Below are 26597 nucleotides of genomic sequence, written 5' to 3'. Positions count from 1 at the left end.
GGTCTGACGACCAGGTTTAAATACCCTCCAGTAGTTGCTGGTTTGCGGCAGGGTGCTCCGGGCCGGCCGGGCCTTTCCGGTTATCGCTTCTCGGCCTTTTGGCTAAGATCAAGTGTAGTATCTGTTCTGGGCAAATACTATGACTGATAGCGATAGTCGGCCGGCCCGAGTGGTGCGGCTTAGGCATACTGTTCGTGTGGAACTGCTGCAGGATGCTGGGGACGATGTGAAAAAGAGATTTGGATGGGACTGGTTAGTACTACGAATTCTTCGAGATGTCTGCGATCTCTCACCGTCAAGGATCTTCTGCATACAGGATTTTTCCAAGGCTGGGTTTTTGGACGTGACTTTCGCATCGTTTACAGACTGTTCAACATGTTTTGAGAAGTGCTGTCAGCAACAAGATCAGGAAGTGCTCAGAGGACTACGCCTGATCCCACTTTTCGCTATGGACGAGGTTCCGGTAACTGTCCATATGTACAACCCTTTCGTAAAGGATGAGGATATCCGGACATTTCTAGGACGTTTCTGTTCATCGGTCTCTCCTGGAGAACGACTGAAAGGAAGGTTCGGGATTTGGAATGGGAAGCGGCGGTTCTTTGTCCGGCTGCGGGCAGATCCAGCGTTTTCGGGAGGCCTCGTACATCCGCCAGGAAGTTTTTCCATCGGCCCACATCGAGGCTTCTTGCACTACCCGGGACAGCCTGAATACTGCAGACGATGTGGGGCCCGGGGTCACTCCAAAGACGCCTGCACTGGAGGCAGGTGTAGATTCTGTGGCGCAGAGGAGCATACGACAGCCGAGTGCGGAGCTCCAAAAGCATGCAGCCTGTGTGGAAACCATGACCATTTGTATAGGGACTGCCCTGCACGGACCAGGCTTTTTAGTGATCTCTTCAAAGTCCCAGCAGTCTTTAAGATACTGGATGGAGGACCTAGCATGGGAGAAGCAGAAGTGGAAAAGTCAACTGGTTCAGCAGAAGTTGTTGTGCCGGGGACGTCTGGGGTGAACCCACAAAGGCCCGTGGAGGGGAAGACCGGAGAAGTGGGGTCTGAGGCTGTTCCGGGGACTTCCAGGGCAAATTTGTCGGGGAATGTGCAGAAGAGGTCTGAGGTGATGGGGACTAAGTCCGCAACAGAGGAGGTGGCAGGTCGTGAGGCGCCAAAGGCAGCCCTGGCAGAGACAGCCATCCCGCAAGCCCTTGCGGGAACCCCCGTGAAACAACTGGGGGAGCGTGCGGACATGGGTGAATGTGAAGAGATGGTGGGGGTGGAGGTCAATGCTAAGGAGCCAGTGGAAAATGCACAAGCTCCTTTGCCCACCGAGGCTCGGAGTGAGCAGCGGCCAGGAGAAGATGGGCAGGGGAACTCTTGGTCCCCTCTGGAATGGGCTGGAGCCTCCGGGGACATGGATCAACTCCCGAGCATACAGGTCCTAGACTGGGCTGATCTGGTAATCTCGGAAAGCCCAGTTGCCACAGAAGGGGACAGTGAAATGGAGACAGAGGAGGGAGGGGTTTTGTTCAGGAGCCATTCGTCAAGGAATAAGGACTTTAAGGACGAGGATAGATCAGCCAAGAGGAGCCGTCTGGAGGTGGTTCGAGAGTTTGACCTCGTCCCAGTCGAGATGGGGGAAGCTGCCAGCACAAGTACAGAGGTAGATAAGCAACAGAGGACTGAAGGGCCGGAGTTCCCTGAACATAACCGGTCACCATTTTCACAAAGAGAAGGAGAGGGTGAGGGAAGCAGGGGAAGTCCAGGGACTGGGGAGGCAGGTGGGCTAGAAGAGGTGGGTTGGAAAGAAGTGGTCTCAAGGCGGGTGGGGAAGGGGGTAGGGAGGGGGAGAGCCAAAGGTGTGGAGGGGGATCATGGAAAACGGTTGGGGAGAGGAGGTGGGGATAAGGAATAGGGGGTTTTGTGAGGTTCAGTGTTATTTTGGGGGGATGGGGCCTTTTTTTTGGGGGGGGTTTGTTTTTGAACCGTGTTGCTCTATACCAGTCTATTCTTCCTGTTATTTTTTTTTCAAATGGATAAGCTCGCAGTTGCCACACTAAATGTAAGGGGCATTAGGCAGGCACTCAAGAGGACGGCGGTATTCTTGAGTCTGCGTGATGTCCTGTTTGACCTGTGCTTCCTGCAGGAATGCCATGTAAAATCAAAGGCAGATGAGGTCTCCTTCGCCAGGGACTGGACGTTGGGGCCATCGGTCTGGGGTGTCGGGGAGGGAAACGGAGATGGTGTGGGAATCCTGTTTAAAACATGCGACTTCCTAGTGACCGACGTCCAGTCGCCTGTGCCAGGTAGAGTGCTCTGCGTGGACGGTGAGTGGAGAGGGATCGGGTTCAGGGCCATTGCAATTTACGCACCCCCTGGGAAGGGTAGGCGGCGAGGTTTTTTTCAAATCTTGGAGCCCCTTCTCCACACGAACAGGTTCCTATTAGTAGGTGGGGATTTTAATGTTGAGCCAGATGTGGAGAGGGGGTGTCACCTAGCTCAAGTGTTGCGGGGGGCAGGGCTGGTAGATGCTTTCAGGGTGGTCGAGCCGAGAGCATCTGGTCACACCTGGGCCAATTCCCGGGGGGACTCTTCAAGGCTCGACCTCCTGTTGGTGGCTGAAGGGTCCCAGGTGTTGAGTTATGCCGCTGAACCGTTCTGGGGGTCAGACCATTGCTTAGTGTCAGCAGAAATCCTTGTTGAGGGAGGACAGAGAGGGAGAGGTCTGTGGAGAATGAATAGAGGTTTTCTCCAGGACCCCTCCTTCCTTCAAATATTTGGAGTTTTATATGGGGAATGGAGACGTTTGAAGGTGCTCTACACTTCGATGGCAGAGTGGTGGGAGGACCTTAAGAAAAGGGTCGCCACTCTGTGTCGTTGGTGGGGGCAAGAAAAGGTAAGGAGAAGGAAGGAGCACATCAGGCGATGGTCCGAAGAGCTACAGGCAGCTTGGCAGGGGGGAAACAGGGAGAGATTGAGGGAAGCAAGTGAGGAGCTGCGAGCTTTTTATGAGAAGGAAGCAAAGGCTTTTTGTTTCCAGGCAGGGAGGCAGAAGTTGGAGATGGATGAGAGGCCAACGCGTTTCTTTTTTGAATCGATTAAAACCCGCCAGCGACGATCACACATAGAGGGGTTGAGGGATGGGGGGCGGGTGGATGCATCCGTGGAGGGGATGTTGGGGATAGCGGAGGCGCATTTCACCTCTCTTTTTGGGACTGGACCCCCTGGGGAGGGGGGGGTAAACGACTATGGGTTCTTGGAGGCAGTCAGCGGGCGTTTGGTGGAGGAGGAGGCAGTTCAGCTTGAGGGGGAAATCAGAGTAGAGGAGGTCCAAAGGGCCATGCTCTCCCTGAGGTGTGGCACGGCCCCTGGGGGGGATGGCTTGCCAGTAGAATGGTACAGGACTCTTTGGCCCTTACTTGGGAAAGACTTGGTGGACGTGTACAGGGAAGCAGTAGAACGAGGCATATTGCCTCCCTCAGCACGGGTTGGCCATGTCACCCTTCTTTACAAGCGGGGGGACAGGGCCGACCTTGCAAACTGGAGGCCGATAACGTTGCTCAACGTGGATTACAAGATCTTGGCCAAGGTTTTGTGTCAGCGGCTGAGTGGGGTCATGGAGACAGTCATTCACCCCGACCAGACCTGCGGGGTGCCCGGTCGCAGGATAAGTATGAACCTGGCCTTGATAAGGGATGCCCTGGCCTGGGCAGAGCAGCGACAAGTGCCCTTGGCTTTGCTCAGCCTGGACCAGGAGAAAGCTTTCGACCGGGTTCAACACGAGTTCATGTTTGCCGTTCTAGATCGGATGGGTTTTACTAGGCCCTTTGTAGATCTGGTCCGGCTGATGTACAACGGTGTGACCAGTAGAGTGGGGGTGAATGGTTTTTATACACGTCCGGTCAAGCAGCAAGGAGGAGTGAGGCAGGGTTGTCCCATGTCCCCGCTGCTCTACGTCCTGTACCTAGAACCACTGATGGAGCGACTCCGGAGGGAGCCGTCCTTTCAGGGTTTGCATGTTCCAGGGGGAAGTGGGAGGAGGGCAAAGGTTTCTGTTTATGCGGATGATGCAACACTCTTCCTTTCCTCTGAAAAGGATTTTAATGCGGTTGGTCAGGTACTGAAGGAGTTCTCGAACGTCTCCGGGGCCCGAATCAACAGGGCTAAATCGGCTGTGATGTTCGTTGGGGCATGGGCACGCAGGCAGGAAGTTCCCGGGGGCTTCTCCTTATGTGCAGATGGGCTTAGGATTCTGGGGGTAGTCTTCTGGAGGGAAGACTGCGCTCAGAAGAATTGGGAAGCAGTCCTCAGGAAAATACGGATGAGGGCGGAGTTTTGGAGTCGTAGGGACCTCTCGCTTTCTGGTCGGGTGCTGGCGGCAAACACAGACCTTTTTGCGGCCGTGATACATTTGGCGTATGTTTACCCGATCCCTTTTGTGATAGGCAGGCGGCTGGAAAGGGCCATGTTTGGTTTTGTGTGGGGTGGGAGGTACGAACTCGTCGCCCGCTTTACAATGTATAAGGAGAAGAAAAAGGGGGGTAGAGGGGTGATTTGTGCGCCTCTTAAGATCATGGCACTTCATACGGCATTCGTGGCGAGGATGGTGCAAGGGGGGGTGGACCATGCCTCCAGTCTCTTTGCAAGGTTCTGGTTTGCTTTCACATTACGTAATGTCATCCCATGGAGAGGTACAGCGCCCTGGTCCAACGATAGGCCCTGGCACTATCAAAAGGCTGCCGAGTTTGTGAGGGACAATAGGTGGTGCCTGGAGGAGGACACCATTATGGACCACAGGCAGCTGTACAGGAAGTGGAGGGACCAGCTTGTAGCTCAGAGTACCACACACATGGCAATCGCCTGTTCCCCGTCAGTTGACTGGGCTGAACTTCAGCCCAGCTGGCTAGACGGGGCCAGCAAAGACCTGCACTGGCTAGGGGCGCTAGGCCGCCTTCCAGTAAGGGAGCGCTTGTACAGGCACGGATCTGGGCACACCCCTCTGTGCCCCCTTGGTTGTGGTGGGGAGGAGACGATTGAGCACGCCCTCTGGTCCTGCCCAATAGTGGCCCATTTCTGGAGGCTTGTCGCAGCTTGGTGGGGATCTGGGGGTGGCAGGACGGTTTTGAAAAGGGAAATGGTGTTGTACGGTAGTGGTCTGAAGAATCTCGAACGACGTGAGGCAAGGGACTTCTGGACAGTGATCTCGGTGGCGAAGTGTGTCTCATGGGGCACGAGATGCGAGAGTCTCAGAGTCAGGGAAACAAAGGCAGACCCAAACCTCATGTTACATGTTTTCAAAGGGCGTCACCGTAAGATTATTAACAGCAGGGAGGATGGTGGGGAGGGAATCATCAGGGTGGGAGTGGGAGGGGTGGGAGAGACTGGAGGTTTTGCAGGCCTCACGGTGTTGGGGCACTCATGGTGGCCCAAAAATTGATGGAAGTCCTGGGAGGTGATTATGAATTTTGGGTTGGTTTTTTTTTTTTTTTTTTTTTTTTTTTTTTTTTTTTTGACCAAGTGAAGGATTCTGGAAATTGGGCATCTAGGGGACTGTGTTGGGTGGTTTAAAGTGTGGTGGCGGTGAATGTGTTTTTTCTTGTCTGATTGTAATGATTGAAATATGTAAATAAAGCTTTGGTTGGAAAAAAAAAAAAAAAAAAAAAAAAATCTGTTCTTATCAGTTTAATATCTGATACGTCCTCTATACGAGGACTACATATTAAATTGATTTTTTGAGCAGGGAGACGGAAGAGGGGCTTGCTCCGTCCGCTCCACGCATCGACCCGGTATTGCAGTACTTCTGGGAACGGTGCACCTCCTTAAACTGGTTAAAAGTCAGAAAGAAATAAGTTAGGACATGGGTACGGCTTTATGATGTTGCCTTCTCGAGGCTGTTCTCTTTTTAATCTGTTTCATGGTTTTCCCTCCATTTTTCTTCTTTTTTTTTTTTTTTTTTTTTTTTTTAAATACAAATCTATGATCTCATGTTTTTCTCGTCTGTGTTGACCTCTAATTGGCGTGTTAATTTATGCACAGATTATCCCACCCTGACCTTTGTTCAGTCTGCACCCTCCGCAAGAGTCTTAGACCTCCAGCAGAGGAGCGGAAGGCCTGCCGTTAGCCGTCATATCTCGGGTTTCTCTTCAGTCACGTACAAATCTTTCGCCTTTTACTAAAGATTTCCGTGGAGGGGAACGTTGACGAGTTTTGTGTATTTTTGAAGGCTCTGTTGCTGCAGAGCTACACGTTTTCTTCCTGTATAATGACAGAGCGACAGCCGTCTTTGGAGCACGCCTTGCCACAAGTTCCTGTAGCAGCAGCTCTTAGCTTCTGTTTGCAGTTCTTGGTGGGAGGAGCCTCCGGTGTGGTGGTGGTGTCTGAGTGGGAGGGGTCAAGGTCTGACGACCAGGTTTAAATACCCTCCAGTAGTTGCTGGTTTGCGGCAGGGTGCTCCGGGCCGGCCGGGCCTTTCCGGTTATCGCTTCTCGGCCTTTTGGCTAAGATCAAGTGTAGTATCTGTTCTTATCAGTTTAATATCTGATACGTCCTCTATACGAGGACTACATATTAAATTGATTTTTTGAGCAGGGAGACGGAAGAGGGGCTTGCTCCGTCCGCTCCACGCATCGACCCGGTATTGCAGTACTTCTGGGAACGGTGCACCTCCTTAAACTGGTTAAAAGTCAGAAAGAAATAAGTTAGGACATGGGTACGGCTTTATGATGTTGCCTTCTCGAGGCTGTTCTCTTTTTAATCTGTTTCATGGTTTTCCCTCCATTTTTCTTCTTTTTTTTTTTTTTTTTTTTTTTTTAAATACAAATCTATGATCTCATGTTTTTCTCGTCTGTGTTGACCTCTAATTGGCGTGTTAATTTATGCACAGATTATCCCACCCTGACCTTTGTTCAGTCTGCACCCTCCGCAAGAGTCTTAGACCTCCAGCAGAGGAGCGGAAGGCCTGCCGTTAGCCGTCATATCTCGGGTTTCTCTTCAGTCACGTACAAATCTTTCGCCTTTTACTAAAGATTTCCGTGGAGGGGAACGTTGACGAGTTTTGTGTATTTTTGAAGGCTCTGTTGCTGCAGAGCTACACGTTTTCTTCCTGTATAATGACAGAGCGACAGCCGTCTTTGGAGCACGCCTTGCCACAAGTTCCTGTAGCAGCAGCTCTTAGCTTCTGTTTGCAGTTCTTGGTGGGAGGAGCCTCCGGTGTGGTGGTGGTGTCTGAGTGGGAGGGGTCAAGGTCTGACGACCAGGTTTAAATACCCTCCAGTAGTTGCTGGTTTGCGGCAGGGTGCTCCGGGCCGGCCGGGCCTTTCCGGTTATCGCTTCTCGGCCTTTTGGCTAAGATCAAGTGTAGTATCTGTTCTTATCAGTTTAATATCTGATACGTCCTCTATACGAGGACTACATATTAAATTGATTTTTTGAGCAGGGAGACGGAAGAGGGGCTTGCTCCGTCCGCTCCACGCATCGACCCGGTATTGCAGTACTTCTGGGAACGGTGCACCTCCTTAAACTGGTTAAAAGTCAGAAAGAAATAAGTTAGGACATGGGTACGGCTTTATGATGTTGCCTTCTCGGGGCTGTTCTCTTTTTAATCTGTTTCATGGTTTTCCCTCCATTTTTCTTCTTTTTTTTTTTTTTTTTAAATACAAATCTATGATCTCATGTTTTTCTCGTCTGTGTTGACCTCTAATTGGCGTGTTAATTTATGCACAGATTATCCCACCCTGACCTTTGTTCAGTCTGCACCCTCCGCAAGAGTCTTAGACCTCCAGCAGAGGAGCGGAAGGCCTGCCGTTAGCCGTCATATCTCGGGTTTCTCTTCAGTCACGTACAAATCTTTCGCCTTTTACTAAAGATTTCCGTGGAGGGGAACGTTGACGAGTTTTGTGTATTTTTGAAGGCTCTGTTGCTGCAGAGCTACACGTTTTCTTCCTGTATAATGACAGAGCGACAGCCGTCTTTGGAGCACGCCTTGCCACAAGTTCCTGTAGCAGCAGCTCTTAGCTTCTGTTTGCAGTTCTTGGTGGGAGGAGCCTCCGGTGTGGTGGTGGTGTCTGAGTGGGAGGGGTCAAGGTCTGACGACCAGGTTTAAATACCCTCCAGTAGTTGCTGGTTTGCGGCAGGGTGCTCCGGGCCGGCCGGGCCTTTCCGGTTATCGCTTCTCGGCCTTTTGGCTAAGATCAAGTGTAGTATCTGTTCTTATCAGTTTAATATCTGATACGTCCTCTATACGAGGACTACATATTAAATTGATTTTTTGAGCAGGGAGACGGAAGAGGGGCTTGCTCCGTCCGCTCCACGCATCGACCCGGTATTGCAGTACTTCTGGGAACGGTGCACCTCCTTAAACTGGTTAAAAGTCAGAAAGAAATAAGTTAGGACATGGGTACGGCTTTATGATGTTGCCTTCTCGGGGCTGTTCTCTTTTTAATCTGTTTCATGGTTTTCCCTCCATTTTTCTTCTTTTTTTTTTTTTTTTTAAATACAAATCTATGATCTCATGTTTTTCTCGTCTGTGTTGACCTCTAATTGGCGTGTTAATTTATGCACAGATTATCCCACCCTGACCTTTGTTCAGTCTGCACCCTCCGCAAGAGTCTTAGACCTCCAGCAGAGGAGCGGAAGGCCTGCCGTTAGCCGTCATATCTCGGGTTTCTCTTCAGTCACGTACAAATCTTTCGCCTTTTACTAAAGATTTCCGTGGAGGGGAACGTTGACGAGTTTTGTGTATTTTTGAAGGCTCTGTTGCTGCAGAGCTACACATTTTCTTCCTGTATAATGACAGAGCGACAGCCGTCTTTGGAGCACGCCTTGCCACAAGTTCCTGTAGCAGCAGCTCTTAGCTTCTGTTTGCAGTTCTTGGGGGGAGGAGCCTCCGGTGTGGTGGTGGTGTCTGAGTGGGAGGGGTCAAGGTCTGACGACCAGGTTTAAATACCCTCCAGTAGTTGCTGGTTTGCGGCAGGGTGCTCCGGGCCGGCCGGGCCTTTCCGGTTATCGCTTCTCGGCCTTTTGGCTAAGATCAAGTGTAGTATCTGTTCTTATCAGTTTAATATCTGATACGTCCTCTATACGAGGACTACATATTAAATTGATTTTTTGAGCAGGGAGACGGAAGAGGGGCTTGCTCCGTCCGCTCCACGCATCGACCCGGTATTGCAGTACTTCTGGGAACGGTGCACCTCCTTAAACTGGTTAAAAGTCAGAAAGAAATAAGTTAGGACATGGGTACGGCTTTATGATGTTGCCTTCTCGAGGCTGTTCTCTTTTTAATCTGTTTCATGGTTTTCCCTCCATTTTTCTTCTTTTTTTTTTTTTTTTTTTTTTTTTTAAATACAAATCTATGATCTCATGTTTTTCTCGTCTGTGTTGACCTCTAATTGGCGTGTTAATTTATGCACAGATTATCCCACCCTGACCTTTGTTCAGTCTGCACCCTCCGCAAGAGCCTTAGACCTCCAGCAGAGGAGCGGAAGGCCTGCCGTTAGCCGTCATATCTCGGGTTTCTCTTCAGTCACGTACAAATCTTTCGCCTTTTACTAAAGATTTCCGTGGAGGGGAACGTTGACGAGTTTTGTGTATTTTTGAAGGCTCTGTTGCTGCAGAGCTACACATTTTCTTCCTGTATAATGACAGAGCGACAGCCGTCTTTGGAGCACGCCTTGCCACAAGTTCCTGTAGCAGCAGCTCTTAGCTTCTGTTTGCAGTTCTTGGTGGGAGGAGCCTCCGGTGTGGTGGTGGTGTCTGAGTGGGAGGGGTCAAGGTCTGACGACCAGGTTTAAATACCCTCCAGTAGTTGCTGGTTTGCGGCAGGGTGCTCCGGGCCGGCCGGGCCTTTCCGGTTATCGCTTCTCGGCCTTTTGGCTAAGATCAAGCGTAGTATCTGTTCTTATCAGTTTAATATCTGATACGTCCTCTATACGAGGACTACATATTAAATTGATTTTTTGAGCAGGGAGACGGAAGAGGGGCTTGCTCCGTCCGCTCCACGCATCGACCCGGTATTGCAGTACTTCTGGGAACGGTGCACCTCCTTAAACTGGTTAAAAGTCAGAAAGAAATAAGTTAGGACATGGGTACGGCTTTATGATGTTGCCTTCTCGAGGCTGTTCTCTTTTTAATCTGTTTCATGGTTTTCCCTCCATTTTTCTTCTTTTTTTTTTTTTTTTTTAAATACAAATCTATGATCTCATGTTTTTCTCGTCTGTGTTGACCTCTAATTGGCGTGTTAATTTATGCACAGATTATCCCACCCTGACCTTTGTTCAGTCTGCACCCTCCGCAAGAGTCTTAGACCTCCAGCAGAGGAGCGGAAGGCCTGCCGTTAGCCGTCATATCTCGGGTTTCTCTTCAGTCACGTACAAATCTTTCGCCTTTTACTAAAGATTTCCGTGGAGGGGAACGTTGACGAGTTTTGTGTATTTTTGAAGGCTCTGTTGCTGCAGAGCTACACATTTTCTTCCTGTATAATGACAGAGCGACAGCCGTCTTTGGAGCACGCCTTGCCACAAGTTCCTGTAGCAGCAGCTCTTAGCTTCTGTTTGCAGTTCTTGGTGGGAGGAGCCTCCGGTGTGGTGGTGGTGTCTGAGTGGGAGGGGTCAAGGTCTGACGACCAGGTTTAAATACCCTCCAGTAGTTGCTGGTTTGCGGCAGGGTGCTCCGGGCCGGCCGGGCCTTTCCGGTTATCGCTTCTCGGCCTTTTGGCTAAGATCAAGCGTAGTATCTGTTCTTATCAGTTTAATATCTGATACGTCCTCTATACGAGGACTACATATTAAATTGATTTTTTGAGCAGGGAGACGGAAGAGGGGCTTGCTCCGTCCGCTCCACGCATCGACCCGGTATTGCAGTACTTCTGGGAACGGTGCACCTCCTTAAACTGGTTAAAAGTCAGAAAGAAATAAGTTAGGACATGGGTACGGCTTTATGATGTTGCCTTCTCGAGGCTGTTCTCTTTTTAATCTGTTTCATGGTTTTCCCTCCATTTTTCTTCTTTTTTTTTTTTTTTTTTTTTTTTTAAATACAAATCTATGATCTCATGTTTTTCTCGTCTGTGTTGACCTCTAATTGGCGTGTTAATTTATGCACAGATTATCCCACCCTGACCTTTGTTCAGTCTGCACCCTCCGCAAGAGTCTTAGACCTCCAGCAGAGGAGCGGAAGGCCTGCCGTTAGCCGTCATATCTCGGGTTTCTCTTCAGTCACGTACAAATCTTTCGCCTTTTACTAAAGATTTCCGTGGAGGGGAACGTTGACGAGTTTTGTGTATTTTTGAAGGCTCTGTTGCTGCAGAGCTACACGTTTTCTTCCTGTATAATGACAGAGCGACAGCCGTCTTTGGAGCACGCCTTGCCACAAGTTCCTGTAGCAGCAGCTCTTAGCTTCTGTTTGCAGTTCTTGGTGGGAGGAGCCTCCGGTGTGGTGGTGGTGTCTGAGTGGGAGGGGTCAAGGTCTGACGACCAGGTTTAAATACCCTCCAGTAGTTGCTGGTTTGCGGCAGGGTGCTCCGGGCCGGCCGGGCCTTTCCGGTTATCGCTTCTCGGCCTTTTGGCTAAGATCAAGTGTAGTATCTGTTCTTATCAGTTTAATATCTGATACGTCCTCTATACGAGGACTACATATTAAATTGATTTTTTGAGCAGGGAGACGGAAGAGGGGCTTGCTCCGTCCGCTCCACGCATCGACCCGGTATTGCAGTACTTCTGGGAACGGTGCACCTCCTTAAACTGGTTAAAAGTCAGAAAGAAATAAGTTAGGACATGGGTACGGCTTTATGATGTTGCCTTCTCGGGGCTGTTCTCTTTTTAATCTGTTTCATGGTTTTCCCTCCATTTTTCTTCTTTTTTTTTTTTTTTTTAAATACAAATCTATGATCTCATGTTTTTCTCGTCTGTGTTGACCTCTAATTGGCGTGTTAATTTATGCACAGATTATCCCACCCTGACCTTTGTTCAGTCTGCACCCTCCGCAAGAGTCTTAGACCTCCAGCAGAGGAGCGGAAGGCCTGCCGTTAGCCGTCATATCTCGGGTTTCTCTTCAGTCACGTACAAATCTTTCGCCTTTTACTAAAGATTTCCGTGGAGGGGAACGTTGACGAGTTTTGTGTATTTTTGAAGGCTCTGTTGCTGCAGAGCTACACGTTTTCTTCCTGTATAATGACAGAGCGACAGCCGTCTTTGGAGCACGCCTTGCCACAAGTTCCTGTAGCAGCAGCTCTTAGCTTCTGTTTGCAGTTCTTGGTGGGAGGAGCCTCCGGTGTGGTGGTGGTGTCTGAGTGGGAGGGGTCAAGGTCTGACGACCAGGTTTAAATACCCTCCAGTAGTTGCTGGTTTGCGGCAGGGTGCTCCGGGCCGGCCGGGCCTTTCCGGTTATCGCTTCTCGGCCTTTTGGCTAAGATCAAGTGTAGTATCTGTTCTTATCAGTTTAATATCTGATACGTCCTCTATACGAGGACTACATATTAAATTGATTTTTTGAGCAGGGAGACGGAAGAGGGGCTTGCTCCGTCCGCTCCACGCATCGACCCGGTATTGCAGTACTTCTGGGAACGGTGCACCTCCTTAAACTGGTTAAAAGTCAGAAAGAAATAAGTTAGGACATGGGTACGGCTTTATGATGTTGCCTTCTCGGGGCTGTTCTCTTTTTAATCTGTTTCATGGTTTTCCCTCCATTTTTCTTCTTTTTTTTTTTTTTTTTAAATACAAATCTATGATCTCATGTTTTTCTCGTCTGTGTTGACCTCTAATTGGCGTGTTAATTTATGCACAGATTATCCCACCCTGACCTTTGTTCAGTCTGCACCCTCCGCAAGAGTCTTAGACCTCCAGCAGAGGAGCGGAAGGCCTGCCGTTAGCCGTCATATCTCGGGTTTCTCTTCAGTCACGTACAAATCTTTCGCCTTTTACTAAAGATTTCCGTGGAGGGGAACGTTGACGAGTTTTGTGTATTTTTGAAGGCTCTGTTGCTGCAGAGCTACACGTTTTCTTCCTGTATAATGACAGAGCGACAGCCGTCTTTGGAGCACGCCTTGCCACAAGTTCCTGTAGCAGCAGCTCTTAGCTTCTGTTTGCAGTTCTTGGTGGGAGGAGCCTCCGGTGTGGTGGTGGTGTCTGAGTGGGAGGGGTCAAGGTCTGACGACCAGGTTTAAATACCCTCCAGTAGTTGCTGGTTTGCGGCAGGGTGCTCCGGGCCGGCCGGGCCTTTCCGGTTATCGCTTCTCGGCCTTTTGGCTAAGATCAAGTGTAGTATCTGTTCTTATCAGTTTAATATCTGATACGTCCTCTATACGAGGACTACATATTAAATTGATTTTTTGAGCAGGGAGACGGAAGAGGGGCTTGCTCCGTCCGCTCCACGCATCGACCCGGTATTGCAGTACTTCTGGGAACGGTGCACCTCCTTAAACTGGTTAAAAGTCAGAAAGAAATAAGTTAGGACATGGGTACGGCTTTATGATGTTGCCTTCTCGGGGCTGTTCTCTTTTTAATCTGTTTCATGGTTTTCCCTCCATTTTTCTTCTTTTTTTTTTTTTTTTTAAATACAAATCTATGATCTCATGTTTTTCTCGTCTGTGTTGACCTCTAATTGGCGTGTTAATTTATGCACAGATTATCCCACCCTGACCTTTGTTCAGTCTGCACCCTCCGCAAGAGTCTTAGACCTCCAGCAGAGGAGCGGAAGGCCTGCCGTTAGCCGTCATATCTCGGGTTTCTCTTCAGTCACGTACAAATCTTTCGCCTTTTACTAAAGATTTCCGTGGAGGGGAACGTTGACGAGTTTTGTGTATTTTTGAAGGCTCTGTTGCTGCAGAGCTACACATTTTCTTCCTGTATAATGACAGAGCGACAGCCGTCTTTGGAGCACGCCTTGCCACAAGTTCCTGTAGCAGCAGCTCTTAGCTTCTGTTTGCAGTTCTTGGTGGGAGGAGCCTCCGGTGTGGTGGTGGTGTCTGAGTGGGAGGGGTCAAGGTCTGACGACCAGGTTTAAATACCCTCCAGTAGTTGCTGGTTTGCGGCAGGGTGCTCCGGGCCGGCCGGGCCTTTCCGGTTATCGCTTCTCGGCCTTTTGGCTAAGATCAAGTGTAGTATCTGTTCTTATCAGTTTAATATCTGATACGTCCTCTATACGAGGACTACATATTAAATTGATTTTTTGAGCAGGGAGACGGAAGAGGGGCTTGCTCCGTCCGCTCCACGCATCGACCCGGTATTGCAGTACTTCTGGGAACGGTGCACCTCCTTAAACTGGTTAAAAGTCAGAAAGAAATAAGTTAGGACATGGGTACGGCTTTATGATGTTGCCTTCTCGAGGCTGTTCTCTTTTTAATCTGTTTCATGGTTTTCCCTCCATTTTTCTTCTTTTTTTTTTTTTTTTTTTTTTTTTTAAATACAAATCTATGATCTCATGTTTTTCTCGTCTGTGTTGACCTCTAATTGGCGTGTTAATTTATGCACAGATTATCCCACCCTGACCTTTGTTCAGTCTGCACCCTCCGCAAGAGCCTTAGACCTCCAGCAGAGGAGCGGAAGGCCTGCCGTTAGCCGTCATATCTCGGGTTTCTCTTCAGTCACGTACAAATCTTTCGCCTTTTACTAAAGATTTCCGTGGAGGGGAACGTTGACGAGTTTTGTGTATTTTTGAAGGCTCTGTTGCTGCAGAGCTACACATTTTCTTCCTGTATAATGACAGAGCGACAGCCGTCTTTGGAGCACGCCTTGCCACAAGTTCCTGTAGCAGCAGCTCTTAGCTTCTGTTTGCAGTTCTTGGTGGGAGGAGCCTCCGGTGTGGTGGTGGTGTCTGAGTGGGAGGGGTCAAGGTCTGACGACCAGGTTTAAATACCCTCCAGTAGTTGCTGGTTTGCGGCAGGGTGCTCCGGGCCGGCCGGGCCTTTCCGGTTATCGCTTCTCGGCCTTTTGGCTAAGATCAAGCGTAGTATCTGTTCTTATCAGTTTAATATCTGATACGTCCTCTATACGAGGACTACATATTAAATTGATTTTTTGAGCAGGGAGACGGAAGAGGGGCTTGCTCCGTCCGCTCCACGCATCGACCCGGTATTGCAGTACTTCTGGGAACGGTGCACCTCCTTAAACTGGTTAAAAGTCAGAAAGAAATAAGTTAGGACATGGGTACGGCTTTATGATGTTGCCTTCTCGAGGCTGTTCTCTTTTTAATCTGTTTCATGGTTTTCCCTCCATTTTTCTTCTTTTTTTTTTTTTTTTTTAAATACAAATCTATGATCTCATGTTTTTCTCGTCTGTGTTGACCTCTAATTGGCGTGTTAATTTATGCACAGATTATCCCACCCTGACCTTTGTTCAGTCTGCACCCTCCGCAAGAGTCTTAGACCTCCAGCAGAGGAGCGGAAGGCCTGCCGTTAGCCGTCATATCTCGGGTTTCTCTTCAGTCACGTACAAATCTTTCGCCTTTTACTAAAGATTTCCGTGGAGGGGAACGTTGACGAGTTTTGTGTATTTTTGAAGGCTCTGTTGCTGCAGAGCTACACATTTTCTTCCTGTATAATGACAGAGCGACAGCCGTCTTTGGAGCACGCCTTGCCACAAGTTCCTGTAGCAGCAGCTCTTAGCTTCTGTTTGCAGTTCTTGGTGGGAGGAGCCTCCGGTGTGGTGGTGGTGTCTGAGTGGGAGGGGTCAAGGTCTGACGACCAGGTTTAAATACCCTCCAGTAGTTGCTGGTTTGCGGCAGGGTGCTCCGGGCCGGCCGGGCCTTTCCGGTTATCGCTTCTCGGCCTTTTGGCTAAGATCAAGCGTAGTATCTGTTCTTATCAGTTTAATATCTGATACGTCCTCTATACGAGGACTACATATTAAATTGATTTTTTGAGCAGGGAGACGGAAGAGGGGCTTGCTCCGTCCGCTCCACGCATCGACCCGGTATTGCAGTACTTCTGGGAACGGTGCACCTCCTTAAACTGGTTAAAAGTCAGAAAGAAATAAGTTAGGACATGGGTACGGCTTTATGATGTTGCCTTCTCGAGGCTGTTCTCTTTTTAATCTGTTTCATGGTTTTCCCTCCATTTTTCTTCTTTTTTTTTTTTTTTTTTTTTTTTTAAATACAAATCTATGATCTCATGTTTTTCTCGTCTGTGTTGACCTCTAATTGGCGTGTTAATTTATGCACAGATTATCCCACCCTGACCTTTGTTCAGTCTGCACCCTCCGCAAGAGTCTTAGACCTCCAGCAGAGGAGCGGAAGGCCTGCCGTTAGCCGTCATATCTCGGGTTTCTCTTCAGTCACGTACAAATCTTTCGCCTTTTACTAAAGATTTCCGTGGAGGGGAACGTTGACGAGTTTTGTGTATTTTTGAAGGCTCTGTTGCTGCAGAGCTACACATTTTCTTCCTGTATAATGACAGAGCGACAGCCGTCTTTGGAGCACGCCTTGCCACAAGTTCCTGTAGCAGCAGCTCTTAGCTTCTGTTTGCAGTTCTTGGTGGGAGGAGCCTCCGGTGTGGTGGTGGTGTCTGAGTGGGAGGGGTCAAGGTCTGACGACCAGGTTTAAATACCCTCCAGTAGTTGCTGGTTTGCGGCAGGGTGCTCCGGGCCGGCCGGGCCTTTCCGGTTATCGCTTCTCGGCCTTTTGGCTAAGATCAAGTGTAGTATCTGTTCTTATCAGTTTAATATCTGATACGTCCTCTATACGAGGACTACATATTAAATTGATTTTTTGAGCAGGGAGACGGAAGAGGGGCTTGCTCCGTCCGCTCCACGCATCGACCCGGTATTGCAGTACTTCTGGGAACGGTGCACCTCCTTAAACTGGTTAAAAGTCAGAAAGAAATAAGTTAGGACATGGGTACGGCTTTATGATGTTGCCTTCTCGAGGCTGTTCTCTTTTTAATCTGTTTCATGGTTTTCCCTCCATTTTTCTTCTTTTTTTTTTTTTTTTTTTTTTTTTAAATACAAATCTATGATCTCATGTTTTTCTCGTCTGTGTTGACCTCTAATTGGCGTGTTAATTTATGCACAGATTATCCCACCCTGACCTTTGTTCAGTCTGCACCCTCCGCAAGAGTCTTAGACCTCCAGCAGAGGAGCGGAAGGCCTGCCGTTAGCCGTCATATCTCGGGTTTCTCTTCAGTCACGTACAAATCTTTCGCCTTTTACTAAAGATTTCCGTGGAGGGGAACGTTGACGAGTTTTGTGTATTTTTGAAGGCTCTGTTGCTGCAGAGCTACACATTTTCTTCCTGTATAATGACAGAGCGACAGCCGTCTTTGGAGCACGCCTTGCCACAAGTTCCTGTAGCAGCAGCTCTTAGCTTCTGTTTGCAGTTCTTGGTGGGAGGAGCCTCCGGTGTGGTGGTGGTGTCTGAGTGGGAGGGGTCAAGGTCTGACGACCAGGTTTAAATACCCTCCAGTAGTTGCTGGTTTGCGGCAGGGTGCTCCGGGCCGGCCGGGCCTTTCCGGTTATCGCTTCTCGGCCTTTTGGCTAAGATCAAGTGTAGTATCTGTTCTTATCAGTTTAATATCTGATACGTCCTCTATACGAGGACTACATATTAAATTGATTTTTTGAGCAGGGAGACGGAAGAGGGGCTTGCTCCGTCCGCTCCACGCATCGACCCGGTATTGCAGTACTTCTGGGAACGGTGCACCTCCTTAAACTGGTTAAAAGTCAGAAAGAAATAAGTTAGGACATGGGTACGGCTTTATGATGTTGCCTTCTCGAGGCTGTTCTCTTTTTAATCTGTTTCATGGTTTTCCCTCCATTTTTCTTTTTTTTTTTTTTTTTTTTTTTTTTTAAATACAAATCTATGATCTCATGTTTTTCTCGTCTGTGTTGACCTCTAATTGGCGTGTTAATTTATGCACAGATTATCCCACCCTGACCTTTGTTCAGTCTGCACCCTCCGCAAGAGTCTTAGACCTCCAGCAGAGGAGCGGAAGGCCTGCCGTTAGCCGTCATATCTCGGGTTTCTCTTCAGTCACGTACAAATCTTTCGCCTTTTACTAAAGATTTCCGTGGAGGGGAACGTTGACGAGTTTTGTGTATTTTTGAAGGCTCTGTTGCTGCAGAGCTACACATTTTCTTCCTGTATAATGACAGAGCGACAGCCGTCTTTGGAGCACGCCTTGCCACAAGTTCCTGTAGCAGCAGCTCTTAGCTTCTGTTTGCAGTTCTTGGTGGGAGGAGCCTCCGGTGTGGTGGTGGTGTCTGAGTGGGAGGGGTCAAGGTCTGACGACCAGGTTTAAATACCCTCCAGTAGTTGCTGGTTTGCGGCAGGGTGCTCCGGGCCGGCCGGGCCTTTCCGGTTATCGCTTCTCGGCCTTTTGGCTAAGATCAAGTGTAGTATCTGTTCTTATCAGTTTAATATCTGATACGTCCTCTATACGAGGACTACATATTAAATTGATTTTTTGAGCAGGGAGACGGAAGAGGGGCTTGCTCCGTCCGCTCCACGCATCGACCCGGTATTGCAGTACTTCTGGGAACGGTGCACCTCCTTAAACTGGTTAAAAGTCAGAAAGAAATAAGTTAGGACATGGGTACGGCTTTATGATGTTGCCTTCTCGAGGCTGTTCTCTTTTTAATCTGTTTCATGGTTTTCCCTCCATTTTTCTTCTTTTTTTTTTTTTTTTTTTTTTTTTTAAATACAAATCTATGATCTCATGTTTTTCTCGTCTGTGTTGACCTCTAATTGGCGTGTTAATTTATGCACAGATTATCCCACCCTGACCTTTGTTCAGTCTGCACCCTCCGCAAGAGTCTTAGACCTCCAGCAGAGGAGCGGAAGGCCTGCCGTTAGCCGTCATATCTCGGGTTTCTCTTCAGTCACGTACAAATCTTTCGCCTTTTACTAAAGATTTCCGTGGAGGGGAACGTTGACGAGTTTTGTGTATTTTTGAAGGCTCTGTTGCTGCAGAGCTACACGTTTTCTTCCTGTATAATGACAGAGCGACAGCCGTCTTTGGAGCACGCCTTGCCACAAGTTCCTGTAGCAGCAGCTCTTAGCTTCTGTTTGCAGTTCTTGGTGGGAGGAGCCTCCGGTGTGGTGGTGGTGTCTGAGTGGGAGGGGTCAAGGTCTGACGACCAGGTTTAAATACCCTCCAGTAGTTGCTGGTTTGCGGCAGGGTGCTCCGGGCCGGCCGGGCCTTTCCGGTTATCGCTTCTCGGCCTTTTGGCTAAGATCAAGTGTAGTATCTGTTCTTATCAGTTTAATATCTGATACGTCCTCTATACGAGGACTACATAATAAATTGATTTTTTGAGCAGGGAGACGGAAGAGGGGCTTGCTCCGTCCGCTCCACGCATCGACCCGGTATTGCAGTACTTCTGGGAACGGTGCACCACCTTAAACTGGTTAAAAGTCAGAAAGAAATAAGTTAGGACATGGGTACGGCTTTATGATGTTGCCTTCTCGGGGCTGTTCTCTTTTTAATCTGTTTCATGGTTTTCCCTCCATTTTTCTTCTTTTTTTTTTTTTTTTTTAAATACAAATCTATGATCTCATGTTTTTCTCGTCTGTGTTGACCTCTAATTGGCGTGTTAATTTATGCACAGATTATCCCACCCTGACCTTTGTTCAGTCTGCACCCTCCGCAAGAGTCTTAGACCTCCAGCAGAGGAGCGGAAGGCCTGCCGTTAGCCGTCATATCTCGGGTTTCTCTTCAGTCACGTACAAATCTTTCGCCTTTTACTAAAGATTTCCGTGGAGGGGAACGTTGACGAGTTTTGTGTATTTTTGAAGGCTCTGTTGCTGCAGAGCTACACATTTTCTTCCTGTATAATGACAGAGCGACAGCCGTCTTTGGAGCACGCCTTGCCACAAGTTCCTGTAGCAGCAGCTCTTAGCTTCTGTTTGCAGTTCTTGGTGGGAGGAGCCTCCGGTGTGGTGGTGGTGTCTGAGTGGGAGGGGTCAAGGTCTGACGACCAGGTTTAAATACCCTCCAGTAGTTGCTGGTTTGCGGCAGGGTGCTCCGGGCCGGCCGGGCCTTTCCGGTTATCGCTTCTCGGCCTTTTGGCTAAGATCAAGTGTAGTATCTGTTCTTATCAGTTTAATATCTGATACGTCCTCTATACGAGGACTACATATTAAATTGATTTTTTGAGCAGGGAGACGGAAGAGGGGCTTGCTCCGTCCGCTCCACGCATCGACCCGGTATTGCAGTACTTCTGGGAACGGTGCACCTCCTTAAACTGGTTAAAAGTCAGAAAGAAATAAGTTAGGACATGGGTACGGCTTTATGATGTTGCCTTCTCGAGGCTGTTCTCTTTTTAATCTGTTTCATGGTTTTCCCTCCATTTTTCTTCTTTTTTTTTTTTTTTTTTTTTTTAAATACAAATCTATGATCTCATGTTTTTCTCGTCTGTGTTGACCTCTAATTGGCGTGTTAATTTATGCACAGATTATCCCACCCTGACCTTTGTTCAGTCTGCACCCTCCGCAAGAGTCTTAGACCTCCAGCAGAGGAGCGGAAGGCCTGCCGTTAGCCGTCATATCTCGGGTTTCTCTTCAGTCACGTACAAATCTTTCGCCTTTTACTAAAGATTTCCGTGGAGGGGAACGTTGACGAGTTTTGTGTATTTTTGAAGGCTCTGTTGCTGCAGAGCTACACATTTTCTTCCTGTATAATGACAGAGCGACAGCCGTCTTTGGAGCACGCCTTGCCACAAGTTCCTGTAGCAGCAGCTCTTAGCTTCTGTTTGCAGTTCTTGGTGGGAGGAGCCTCCGGTGTGGTGGTGGTGTCTGAGTGGGAGGGGTCAAGGTCTGACGACCAGGTTTAAATACCCTCCAGTAGTTGCTGGTTTGCGGCAGGGTGCTCCGGGCCGGCCGGGCCTTTCCGGTTATCGCTTCTCGGCCTTTTGGCTAAGATCAAGTGTAGTATCTGTTCTTATCAGTTTAATATCTGATACGTCCTCTATACGAGGACTACATATTAAATTGATTTTTTGAGCAGGGAGACGGAAGAGGGGCTTGCTCCGTCCGCTCCACGCATCGACCCGGTATTGCAGTACTTCTGGGAACGGTGCACCTCCTTAAACTGGTTAAAAGTCAGAAAGAAATAAGTTAGGACATGGGTACGGCTTTATGATGTTGCCTTCTCGAGGCTGTTCTCTTTTTAATCTGTTTCATGGTTTTCCCTCCATTTTTCTTCTTTTTTTTTTTTTTTTTTTTTTTTAAATACAAATCTATGATCTCATGTTTTTCTCGTCTGTGTTGACCTCTAATTGGCGTGTTAATTTATGCACAGATTATCCCACCCTGACCTTTGTTCAGTCTGCACCCTCCGCAAGAGTCTTAGACCTCCAGCAGAGGAGCGGAAGGCCTGCCGTTAGCCGTCATATCTCGGGTTTCTCTTCAGTCACGTACAAATCTTTCGCCTTTTACTAAAGATTTCCGTGGAGGGGAACGTTGACGAGTTTTGTGTATTTTTGAAGGCTCTGTTGCTGCAGAGCTACACGTTTTCTTCCTGTATAATGACAGAGCGACAGCCGTCTTTGGAGCACGCCTTGCCACAAGTTCCTGTAGCAGCAGCTCTTAGCTTCTGTTTGCAGTTCTTGGTGGGAGGAGCCTCCGGTGTGGTGGTGGTGTCTGAGTGGGAGGGGTCAAGGTCTGACGACCAGGTTTAAATACCCTCCAGTAGTTGCTGGTTTGCGGCAGGGTGCTCCGGGCCGGCCGGGCCTTTCCGGTTATCGCTTCTCGGCCTTTTGGCTAAGATCAAGTGTAGTATCTGTTCTTATCAGTTTAATATCTGATACGTCCTCTATACGAGGACTACATATTAAATTGATTTTTTGAGCAGGGAGACGGAAGAGGGGCTTGCTCCGTCCGCTCCACGCATCGACCCGGTATTGCAGTACTTCTGGGAACGGTGCACCTCCTTAAACTGGTTAAAAGTCAGAAAGAAATAAGTTAGGACATGGGTACGGCTTTATGATGTTGCCTTCTCGGGGCTGTTCTCTTTTTAATCTGTTTCATGGTTTTCCCTCCATTTTTCTTCTTTTTTTTTTTTTTTTTAAATACAAATCTATGATCTCATGTTTTTCTCGTCTGTGTTGACCTCTAATTGGCGTGTTAATTTATGCACAGATTATCCCACCCTGACCTTTGTTCAGTCTGCACCCTCCGCAAGAGTCTTAGACCTCCAGCAGAGGAGCGGAAGGCCTGCCGTTAGCCGTCATATCTCGGGTTTCTCTTCAGTCACGTACAAATCTTTCGCCTTTTACTAAAGATTTCCGTGGAGGGGAACGTTGACGAGTTTTGTGTATTTTTGAAGGCTCTGTTGCTGCAGAGCTACACGTTTTCTTCCTGTATAATGACAGAGCGACAGCCGTCTTTGGAGCACGCCTTGCCACAAGTTCCTGTAGCAGCAGCTCTTAGCTTCTGTTTGCAGTTCTTGGTGGGAGGAGCCTCCGGTGTGGTGGTGGTGTCTGAGTGGGAGGGGTCAAGGTCTGACGACCAGGTTTAAATACCCTCCAGTAGTTGCTGGTTTGCGGCAGGGTGCTCCGGGCCGGCCGGGCCTTTCCGGTTATCGCTTCTCGGCCTTTTGGCTAAGATCAAGTGTAGTATCTGTTCTTATCAGTTTAATATCTGATACGTCCTCTATACGAGGACTACATATTAAATTGATTTTTTGAGCAGGGAGACGGAAGAGGGGCTTGCTCCGTCCGCTCCACGCATCGACCCGGTATTGCAGTACTTCTGGGAACGGTGCACCTCCTTAAACTGGTTAAAAGTCAGAAAGAAATAAGTTAGGACATGGGTACGGCTTTATGATGTTGCCTTCTCGAGGCTGTTCTCTTTTTAATCTGTTTCATGGTTTTCCCTCCATTTTTCTTTTTTTTTTTTTTTTTTTTTTTTTTTAAATACAAATCTATGATCTCATGTTTTTCTCGTCTGTGTTGACCTCTAATTGGCGTGTTAATTTATGCACAGATTATCCCACCCTGACCTTTGTTCAGTCTGCACCCTCCGCAAGAGTCTTAGACCTCCAGCAGAGGAGCGGAAGGCCTGCCGTTAGCCGTCATATCTCGGGTTTCTCTTCAGTCACGTACAAATCTTTCGCCTTTTACTAAAGATTTCCGTGGAGGGGAACGTTGACGAGTTTTGTGTATTTTTGAAGGCTCTGTTGCTGCAGAGCTACACATTTTCTTCCTGTATAATGACAGAGCGACAGCCGTCTTTGGAGCACGCCTTGCCACAAGTTCCTGTAGCAGCAGCTCTTAGCTTCTGTTTGCAGTTCTTGGTGGGAGGAGCCTCCGGTGTGGTGGTGGTGTCTGAGTGGGAGGGGTCAAGGTCTGACGACCAGGTTTAAATACCCTCCAGTAGTTGCTGGTTTGCGGCAGGGTGCTCCGGGCCGGCCGGGCCTTTCCGGTTATCGCTTCTCGGCCTTTTGGCTAAGATCAAGTGTAGTATCTGTTCTTATCAGTTTAATATCTGATACGTCCTCTATACGAGGACTACATATTAAATTGATTTTTTGAGCAGGGAGACGGAAGAGGGGCTTGCTCCGTCCGCTCCACGCATCGACCCGGTATTGCAGTACTTCTGGGAACGGTGCACCTCCTTAAACTGGTTAAAAGTCAGAAAGAAATAAGTTAGGACATGGGTACGGCTTTATGATGTTGCCTTCTCGAGGCTGTTCTCTTTTTAATCTGTTTCATGGTTTTCCCTCCATTTTTCTTCTTTTTTTTTTTTTTTTTTTTTTTTTAAATACAAATCTATGATCTCATGTTTTTCTCGTCTGTGTTGACCTCTAATTGGCGTGTTAATTTATGCACAGATTATCCCACCCTGACCTTTGTTCAGTCTGCACCCTCCGCAAGAGTCTTAGACCTCCAGCAGAGGAGCGGAAGGCCTGCCGTTAGCCGTCATATCTCGGGTTTCTCTTCAGTCACGTACAAATCTTTCGCCTTTTACTAAAGATTTCCGTGGAGGGGAACGTTGACGAGTTTTGTGTATTTTTGAAGGCTCTGTTGCTGCAGAGCTACACGTTTTCTTCCTGTATAATGACAGAGCGACAGCCGTCTTTGGAGCACGCCTTGCCACAAGTTCCTGTAGCAGCAGCTCTTAGCTTCTGTTTGCAGTTCTTGGTGGGAGGAGCCTCCGGTGTGGTGGTGGTGTCTGAGTGGGAGGGGTCAAGGTCTGACGACCAGGTTTAAATACCCTCCAGTAGTTGCTGGTTTGCGGCAGGGTGCTCCGGGCCGGCCGGGCCTTTCCGGTTATCGCTTCTCGGCCTTTTGGCTAAGATCAAGTGTAGTATCTGTTCTTATCAGTTTAATATCTGATACGTCCTCTATACGAGGACTACATAATAAATTGATTTTTTGAGCAGGGAGACGGAAGAGGGGCTTGCTCCGTCCGCTCCACGCATCGACCCGGTATTGCAGTACTTCTGGGAACGGTGCACCTCCTTAAACTGGTTAAAAGTCAGAAAGAAATAAGTTAGGACATGGGTACGGCTTTATGATGTTGCCTTCTCGAGGCTGTTCTCTTTTTAATCTGTTTCATGGTTTTCCCTCCATTTTTCTTCTTTTTTTTTTTTTTTTTTTTTTTTAAATACAAATCTATGATCTCATGTTTTTCTCGTCTGTGTTGACCTCTAATTGGCGTGTTAATTTATGCACAGATTATCCCACCCTGACCTTTGTTCAGTCTGCACCCTCCGCAAGAGTCTTAGACCTCCAGCAGAGGAGCGGAAGGCCTGCCGTTAGCCGTCATATCTCGGGTTTCTCTTCAGTCACGTACAAATCTTTCGCCTTTTACTAAAGATTTCCGTGGAGGGGAACGTTGACGAGTTTTGTGTATTTTTGAAGGCTCTGTTGCTGCAGAGCTACACATTTTCTTCCTGTATAATGACAGAGCGACAGCCGTCTTTGGAGCACGCCTTGCCACAAGTTCCTGTAGCAGCAGCTCTTAGCTTCTGTTTGCAGTTCTTGGTGGGAGGAGCCTCCGGTGTGGTGGTGGTGTCTGAGTGGGAGGGGTCAAGGTCTGACGACCAGGTTTAAATACCCTCCAGTAGTTGCTGGTTTGCGGCAGGGTGCTCCGGGCCGGCCGGGCCTTTCCGGTTATCGCTTCTCGGCCTTTTGGCTAAGATCAAGTGTAGTATCTGTTCTTATCAGTTTAATATCTGATACGTCCTCTATACGAGGACTACATATTAAATTGATTTTTTGAGCAGGGAGACGGAAGAGGGGCTTGCTCCGTCCGCTCCACGCATCGACCCGGTATTGCAGTACTTCTGGGAACGGTGCACCTCCTTAAACTGGTTAAAAGTCAGAAAGAAATAAGTTAGGACATGGGTACGGCTTTATGATGTTGCCTTCTCGAGGCTGTTCTCTTTTTAATCTGTTTCATGGTTTTCCCTCCATTTTTCTTCTTTTTTTTTTTTTTTTTTTTTTTAAATACAAATCTATGATCTCATGTTTTTCTCGTCTGTGTTGACCTCTAATTGGCGTGTTAATTTATGCACAGATTATCCCACCCTGACCTTTGTTCAGTCTGCACCCTCCGCAAGAGTCTTAGACCTCCAGCAGAGGAGCGGAAGGCCTGCCGTTAGCCGTCATATCTCGGGTTTCTCTTCAGTCACGTACAAATCTTTCGCCTTTTACTAAAGATTTCCGTGGAGGGGAACGTTGACGAGTTTTGTGTATTTTTGAAGGCTCTGTTGCTGCAGAGCTACACGTTTTCTTCCTGTATAATGACAGAGCGACAGCCGTCTTTGGAGCACGCCTTGCCACAAGTTCCTGTAGCAGCAGCTCTTAGCTTCTGTTTGCAGTTCTTGGTGGGAGGAGCCTCCGGTGTGGTGGTGGTGTCTGAGTGGGAGGGGTCAAGGTCTGACGACCAGGTTTAAATACCCTCCAGTAGTTGCTGGTTTGCGGCAGGGTGCTCCGGGCCGGCCGGGCCTTTCCGGTTATCGCTTCTCGGCCTTTTGGCTAAGATCAAGTGTAGTATCTGTTCTTATCAGTTTAATATCTGATACGTCCTCTATACGAGGACTACATATTAAATTGATTTTTTGAGCAGGGAGACGGAAGAGGGGCTTGCTCCGTCCGCTCCACGCATCGACCCGGTATTGCAGTACTTCTGGGAACGGTGCACCTCCTTAAACTGGTTAAAAGTCAGAAAGAAATAAGTTAGGACATGGGTACGGCTTTATGATGTTGCCTTCTCGGGGCTGTTCTCTTTTTAATCTGTTTCATGGTTTTCCCTCCATTTTTCTTCTTTTTTTTTTTTTTTTTAAATACAAATCTATGATCTCATGTTTTTCTCGTCTGTGTTGACCTCTAATTGGCGTGTTAATTTATGCACAGATTATCCCACCCTGACCTTTGTTCAGTCTGCACCCTCCGCAAGAGTCTTAGACCTCCAGCAGAGGAGCGGAAGGCCTGCCGTTAGCCGTCATATCTCGGGTTTCTCTTCAGTCACGTACAAATCTTTCGCCTTTTACTAAAGATTTCCGTGGAGGGGAACGTTGACGAGTTTTGTGTATTTTTGAAGGCTCTGTTGCTGCAGAGCTACACGTTTTCTTCCTGTATAATGACAGAGCGACAGCCGTCTTTGGAGCACGCCTTGCCACAAGTTCCTGTAGCAGCAGCTCTTAGCTTCTGTTTGCAGTTCTTGGTGGGAGGAGC

General features: G+C 48.3%; 50 non-coding genes and 1 pseudogene across 50 annotated transcripts; all 51 read left to right on the top strand.

Annotated features, from left to right (window-relative positions):
* The first annotated feature begins 82 nt into the window (after nucleotides 1–82).
* Nucleotides 83–149, top strand: LOC136688396 (U2 spliceosomal RNA; annotated as a pseudogene).
* Nucleotides 150–5622: 5473 nt separating this feature from the next.
* On the top strand, nucleotides 5623–5814 carry LOC136688390 (U2 spliceosomal RNA). The gene has a single exon (XR_010801090.1). It is a non-coding gene; the product is annotated as a U2 spliceosomal RNA (small nuclear RNA).
* Nucleotides 5815–6122: 308 nt separating this feature from the next.
* LOC136688531 (U5 spliceosomal RNA) lies at nucleotides 6123–6236 on the top strand. The gene has a single exon (XR_010801224.1). It is a non-coding gene; the product is annotated as a U5 spliceosomal RNA (small nuclear RNA).
* A 235-nt stretch (nucleotides 6237–6471) lies between these two features.
* LOC136688097 (U2 spliceosomal RNA) lies at nucleotides 6472–6662 on the top strand. Its single transcript, XR_010800807.1, has one exon. It is a non-coding gene; the product is annotated as a U2 spliceosomal RNA (small nuclear RNA).
* Nucleotides 6663–6969: 307 nt separating this feature from the next.
* On the top strand, nucleotides 6970–7083 carry LOC136688530 (U5 spliceosomal RNA). Its single transcript, XR_010801223.1, has one exon. It is a non-coding gene; the product is annotated as a U5 spliceosomal RNA (small nuclear RNA).
* Nucleotides 7084–7318: 235 nt separating this feature from the next.
* On the top strand, nucleotides 7319–7509 carry LOC136688096 (U2 spliceosomal RNA). The gene has a single exon (XR_010800806.1). It is a non-coding gene; the product is annotated as a U2 spliceosomal RNA (small nuclear RNA).
* Nucleotides 7510–7808: 299 nt separating this feature from the next.
* On the top strand, nucleotides 7809–7922 carry LOC136688529 (U5 spliceosomal RNA). The gene has a single exon (XR_010801222.1). It is a non-coding gene; the product is annotated as a U5 spliceosomal RNA (small nuclear RNA).
* A 235-nt stretch (nucleotides 7923–8157) lies between these two features.
* LOC136688095 (U2 spliceosomal RNA) lies at nucleotides 8158–8348 on the top strand. The gene has a single exon (XR_010800805.1). It is a non-coding gene; the product is annotated as a U2 spliceosomal RNA (small nuclear RNA).
* A 299-nt stretch (nucleotides 8349–8647) lies between these two features.
* On the top strand, nucleotides 8648–8761 carry LOC136688528 (U5 spliceosomal RNA). The gene has a single exon (XR_010801220.1). It is a non-coding gene; the product is annotated as a U5 spliceosomal RNA (small nuclear RNA).
* Nucleotides 8762–8996: 235 nt separating this feature from the next.
* LOC136688094 (U2 spliceosomal RNA) lies at nucleotides 8997–9187 on the top strand. Its single transcript, XR_010800804.1, has one exon. It is a non-coding gene; the product is annotated as a U2 spliceosomal RNA (small nuclear RNA).
* Nucleotides 9188–9495: 308 nt separating this feature from the next.
* LOC136688527 (U5 spliceosomal RNA) lies at nucleotides 9496–9609 on the top strand. The gene has a single exon (XR_010801219.1). It is a non-coding gene; the product is annotated as a U5 spliceosomal RNA (small nuclear RNA).
* Nucleotides 9610–9844: 235 nt separating this feature from the next.
* LOC136688237 (U2 spliceosomal RNA) lies at nucleotides 9845–10035 on the top strand. The gene has a single exon (XR_010800943.1). It is a non-coding gene; the product is annotated as a U2 spliceosomal RNA (small nuclear RNA).
* Nucleotides 10036–10335: 300 nt separating this feature from the next.
* LOC136688526 (U5 spliceosomal RNA) lies at nucleotides 10336–10449 on the top strand. The gene has a single exon (XR_010801218.1). It is a non-coding gene; the product is annotated as a U5 spliceosomal RNA (small nuclear RNA).
* Nucleotides 10450–10684: 235 nt separating this feature from the next.
* Nucleotides 10685–10875, top strand: LOC136688236 (U2 spliceosomal RNA). Its single transcript, XR_010800942.1, has one exon. It is a non-coding gene; the product is annotated as a U2 spliceosomal RNA (small nuclear RNA).
* A 307-nt stretch (nucleotides 10876–11182) lies between these two features.
* On the top strand, nucleotides 11183–11296 carry LOC136688525 (U5 spliceosomal RNA). The gene has a single exon (XR_010801217.1). It is a non-coding gene; the product is annotated as a U5 spliceosomal RNA (small nuclear RNA).
* Nucleotides 11297–11531: 235 nt separating this feature from the next.
* On the top strand, nucleotides 11532–11722 carry LOC136688093 (U2 spliceosomal RNA). The gene has a single exon (XR_010800803.1). It is a non-coding gene; the product is annotated as a U2 spliceosomal RNA (small nuclear RNA).
* Nucleotides 11723–12021: 299 nt separating this feature from the next.
* On the top strand, nucleotides 12022–12135 carry LOC136688524 (U5 spliceosomal RNA). The gene has a single exon (XR_010801216.1). It is a non-coding gene; the product is annotated as a U5 spliceosomal RNA (small nuclear RNA).
* Nucleotides 12136–12370: 235 nt separating this feature from the next.
* On the top strand, nucleotides 12371–12561 carry LOC136688092 (U2 spliceosomal RNA). The gene has a single exon (XR_010800802.1). It is a non-coding gene; the product is annotated as a U2 spliceosomal RNA (small nuclear RNA).
* Nucleotides 12562–12860: 299 nt separating this feature from the next.
* On the top strand, nucleotides 12861–12974 carry LOC136688523 (U5 spliceosomal RNA). The gene has a single exon (XR_010801214.1). It is a non-coding gene; the product is annotated as a U5 spliceosomal RNA (small nuclear RNA).
* A 235-nt stretch (nucleotides 12975–13209) lies between these two features.
* On the top strand, nucleotides 13210–13400 carry LOC136688089 (U2 spliceosomal RNA). Its single transcript, XR_010800801.1, has one exon. It is a non-coding gene; the product is annotated as a U2 spliceosomal RNA (small nuclear RNA).
* Nucleotides 13401–13699: 299 nt separating this feature from the next.
* LOC136688522 (U5 spliceosomal RNA) lies at nucleotides 13700–13813 on the top strand. The gene has a single exon (XR_010801213.1). It is a non-coding gene; the product is annotated as a U5 spliceosomal RNA (small nuclear RNA).
* Nucleotides 13814–14048: 235 nt separating this feature from the next.
* On the top strand, nucleotides 14049–14239 carry LOC136688088 (U2 spliceosomal RNA). The gene has a single exon (XR_010800800.1). It is a non-coding gene; the product is annotated as a U2 spliceosomal RNA (small nuclear RNA).
* Nucleotides 14240–14547: 308 nt separating this feature from the next.
* Nucleotides 14548–14661, top strand: LOC136688521 (U5 spliceosomal RNA). The gene has a single exon (XR_010801212.1). It is a non-coding gene; the product is annotated as a U5 spliceosomal RNA (small nuclear RNA).
* A 235-nt stretch (nucleotides 14662–14896) lies between these two features.
* Nucleotides 14897–15087, top strand: LOC136688235 (U2 spliceosomal RNA). The gene has a single exon (XR_010800941.1). It is a non-coding gene; the product is annotated as a U2 spliceosomal RNA (small nuclear RNA).
* Nucleotides 15088–15387: 300 nt separating this feature from the next.
* LOC136688520 (U5 spliceosomal RNA) lies at nucleotides 15388–15501 on the top strand. The gene has a single exon (XR_010801211.1). It is a non-coding gene; the product is annotated as a U5 spliceosomal RNA (small nuclear RNA).
* Nucleotides 15502–15736: 235 nt separating this feature from the next.
* LOC136688234 (U2 spliceosomal RNA) lies at nucleotides 15737–15927 on the top strand. The gene has a single exon (XR_010800940.1). It is a non-coding gene; the product is annotated as a U2 spliceosomal RNA (small nuclear RNA).
* A 307-nt stretch (nucleotides 15928–16234) lies between these two features.
* LOC136688519 (U5 spliceosomal RNA) lies at nucleotides 16235–16348 on the top strand. The gene has a single exon (XR_010801210.1). It is a non-coding gene; the product is annotated as a U5 spliceosomal RNA (small nuclear RNA).
* A 235-nt stretch (nucleotides 16349–16583) lies between these two features.
* On the top strand, nucleotides 16584–16774 carry LOC136688087 (U2 spliceosomal RNA). Its single transcript, XR_010800799.1, has one exon. It is a non-coding gene; the product is annotated as a U2 spliceosomal RNA (small nuclear RNA).
* Nucleotides 16775–17081: 307 nt separating this feature from the next.
* Nucleotides 17082–17195, top strand: LOC136688518 (U5 spliceosomal RNA). The gene has a single exon (XR_010801208.1). It is a non-coding gene; the product is annotated as a U5 spliceosomal RNA (small nuclear RNA).
* A 235-nt stretch (nucleotides 17196–17430) lies between these two features.
* Nucleotides 17431–17621, top strand: LOC136688086 (U2 spliceosomal RNA). The gene has a single exon (XR_010800798.1). It is a non-coding gene; the product is annotated as a U2 spliceosomal RNA (small nuclear RNA).
* A 306-nt stretch (nucleotides 17622–17927) lies between these two features.
* On the top strand, nucleotides 17928–18041 carry LOC136688517 (U5 spliceosomal RNA). The gene has a single exon (XR_010801207.1). It is a non-coding gene; the product is annotated as a U5 spliceosomal RNA (small nuclear RNA).
* A 235-nt stretch (nucleotides 18042–18276) lies between these two features.
* Nucleotides 18277–18467, top strand: LOC136688085 (U2 spliceosomal RNA). Its single transcript, XR_010800797.1, has one exon. It is a non-coding gene; the product is annotated as a U2 spliceosomal RNA (small nuclear RNA).
* Nucleotides 18468–18775: 308 nt separating this feature from the next.
* LOC136688516 (U5 spliceosomal RNA) lies at nucleotides 18776–18889 on the top strand. Its single transcript, XR_010801206.1, has one exon. It is a non-coding gene; the product is annotated as a U5 spliceosomal RNA (small nuclear RNA).
* A 235-nt stretch (nucleotides 18890–19124) lies between these two features.
* LOC136688232 (U2 spliceosomal RNA) lies at nucleotides 19125–19315 on the top strand. The gene has a single exon (XR_010800938.1). It is a non-coding gene; the product is annotated as a U2 spliceosomal RNA (small nuclear RNA).
* A 300-nt stretch (nucleotides 19316–19615) lies between these two features.
* LOC136688515 (U5 spliceosomal RNA) lies at nucleotides 19616–19729 on the top strand. The gene has a single exon (XR_010801205.1). It is a non-coding gene; the product is annotated as a U5 spliceosomal RNA (small nuclear RNA).
* Nucleotides 19730–19964: 235 nt separating this feature from the next.
* Nucleotides 19965–20155, top strand: LOC136688084 (U2 spliceosomal RNA). Its single transcript, XR_010800796.1, has one exon. It is a non-coding gene; the product is annotated as a U2 spliceosomal RNA (small nuclear RNA).
* Nucleotides 20156–20460: 305 nt separating this feature from the next.
* LOC136688514 (U5 spliceosomal RNA) lies at nucleotides 20461–20574 on the top strand. The gene has a single exon (XR_010801204.1). It is a non-coding gene; the product is annotated as a U5 spliceosomal RNA (small nuclear RNA).
* A 235-nt stretch (nucleotides 20575–20809) lies between these two features.
* On the top strand, nucleotides 20810–21000 carry LOC136688083 (U2 spliceosomal RNA). Its single transcript, XR_010800795.1, has one exon. It is a non-coding gene; the product is annotated as a U2 spliceosomal RNA (small nuclear RNA).
* Nucleotides 21001–21306: 306 nt separating this feature from the next.
* On the top strand, nucleotides 21307–21420 carry LOC136688513 (U5 spliceosomal RNA). The gene has a single exon (XR_010801203.1). It is a non-coding gene; the product is annotated as a U5 spliceosomal RNA (small nuclear RNA).
* Nucleotides 21421–21655: 235 nt separating this feature from the next.
* LOC136688082 (U2 spliceosomal RNA) lies at nucleotides 21656–21846 on the top strand. The gene has a single exon (XR_010800794.1). It is a non-coding gene; the product is annotated as a U2 spliceosomal RNA (small nuclear RNA).
* A 299-nt stretch (nucleotides 21847–22145) lies between these two features.
* Nucleotides 22146–22259, top strand: LOC136688512 (U5 spliceosomal RNA). The gene has a single exon (XR_010801202.1). It is a non-coding gene; the product is annotated as a U5 spliceosomal RNA (small nuclear RNA).
* Nucleotides 22260–22494: 235 nt separating this feature from the next.
* Nucleotides 22495–22685, top strand: LOC136688081 (U2 spliceosomal RNA). The gene has a single exon (XR_010800793.1). It is a non-coding gene; the product is annotated as a U2 spliceosomal RNA (small nuclear RNA).
* A 306-nt stretch (nucleotides 22686–22991) lies between these two features.
* LOC136688511 (U5 spliceosomal RNA) lies at nucleotides 22992–23105 on the top strand. The gene has a single exon (XR_010801201.1). It is a non-coding gene; the product is annotated as a U5 spliceosomal RNA (small nuclear RNA).
* A 235-nt stretch (nucleotides 23106–23340) lies between these two features.
* On the top strand, nucleotides 23341–23531 carry LOC136688080 (U2 spliceosomal RNA). Its single transcript, XR_010800792.1, has one exon. It is a non-coding gene; the product is annotated as a U2 spliceosomal RNA (small nuclear RNA).
* Nucleotides 23532–23838: 307 nt separating this feature from the next.
* On the top strand, nucleotides 23839–23952 carry LOC136688510 (U5 spliceosomal RNA). The gene has a single exon (XR_010801200.1). It is a non-coding gene; the product is annotated as a U5 spliceosomal RNA (small nuclear RNA).
* Nucleotides 23953–24187: 235 nt separating this feature from the next.
* On the top strand, nucleotides 24188–24378 carry LOC136688227 (U2 spliceosomal RNA). Its single transcript, XR_010800933.1, has one exon. It is a non-coding gene; the product is annotated as a U2 spliceosomal RNA (small nuclear RNA).
* Nucleotides 24379–24684: 306 nt separating this feature from the next.
* On the top strand, nucleotides 24685–24798 carry LOC136688509 (U5 spliceosomal RNA). Its single transcript, XR_010801199.1, has one exon. It is a non-coding gene; the product is annotated as a U5 spliceosomal RNA (small nuclear RNA).
* A 235-nt stretch (nucleotides 24799–25033) lies between these two features.
* LOC136688079 (U2 spliceosomal RNA) lies at nucleotides 25034–25224 on the top strand. The gene has a single exon (XR_010800791.1). It is a non-coding gene; the product is annotated as a U2 spliceosomal RNA (small nuclear RNA).
* Nucleotides 25225–25529: 305 nt separating this feature from the next.
* Nucleotides 25530–25643, top strand: LOC136688507 (U5 spliceosomal RNA). The gene has a single exon (XR_010801198.1). It is a non-coding gene; the product is annotated as a U5 spliceosomal RNA (small nuclear RNA).
* A 235-nt stretch (nucleotides 25644–25878) lies between these two features.
* Nucleotides 25879–26069, top strand: LOC136688078 (U2 spliceosomal RNA). The gene has a single exon (XR_010800790.1). It is a non-coding gene; the product is annotated as a U2 spliceosomal RNA (small nuclear RNA).
* Nucleotides 26070–26368: 299 nt separating this feature from the next.
* On the top strand, nucleotides 26369–26482 carry LOC136688506 (U5 spliceosomal RNA). The gene has a single exon (XR_010801197.1). It is a non-coding gene; the product is annotated as a U5 spliceosomal RNA (small nuclear RNA).
* The last annotated feature ends 115 nt before the right edge of the window (nucleotides 26483–26597 follow it).

Source organism: Hoplias malabaricus, chromosome 2, assembly GCF_029633855.1.
Source record: "Hoplias malabaricus isolate fHopMal1 chromosome 2, fHopMal1.hap1, whole genome shotgun sequence".
NCBI classification, from domain to species: Eukaryota; Metazoa; Chordata; class Actinopteri; order Characiformes; family Erythrinidae; genus Hoplias; species Hoplias malabaricus.
This window is presented reverse-complemented; position numbering and strand designations above follow the sequence as displayed.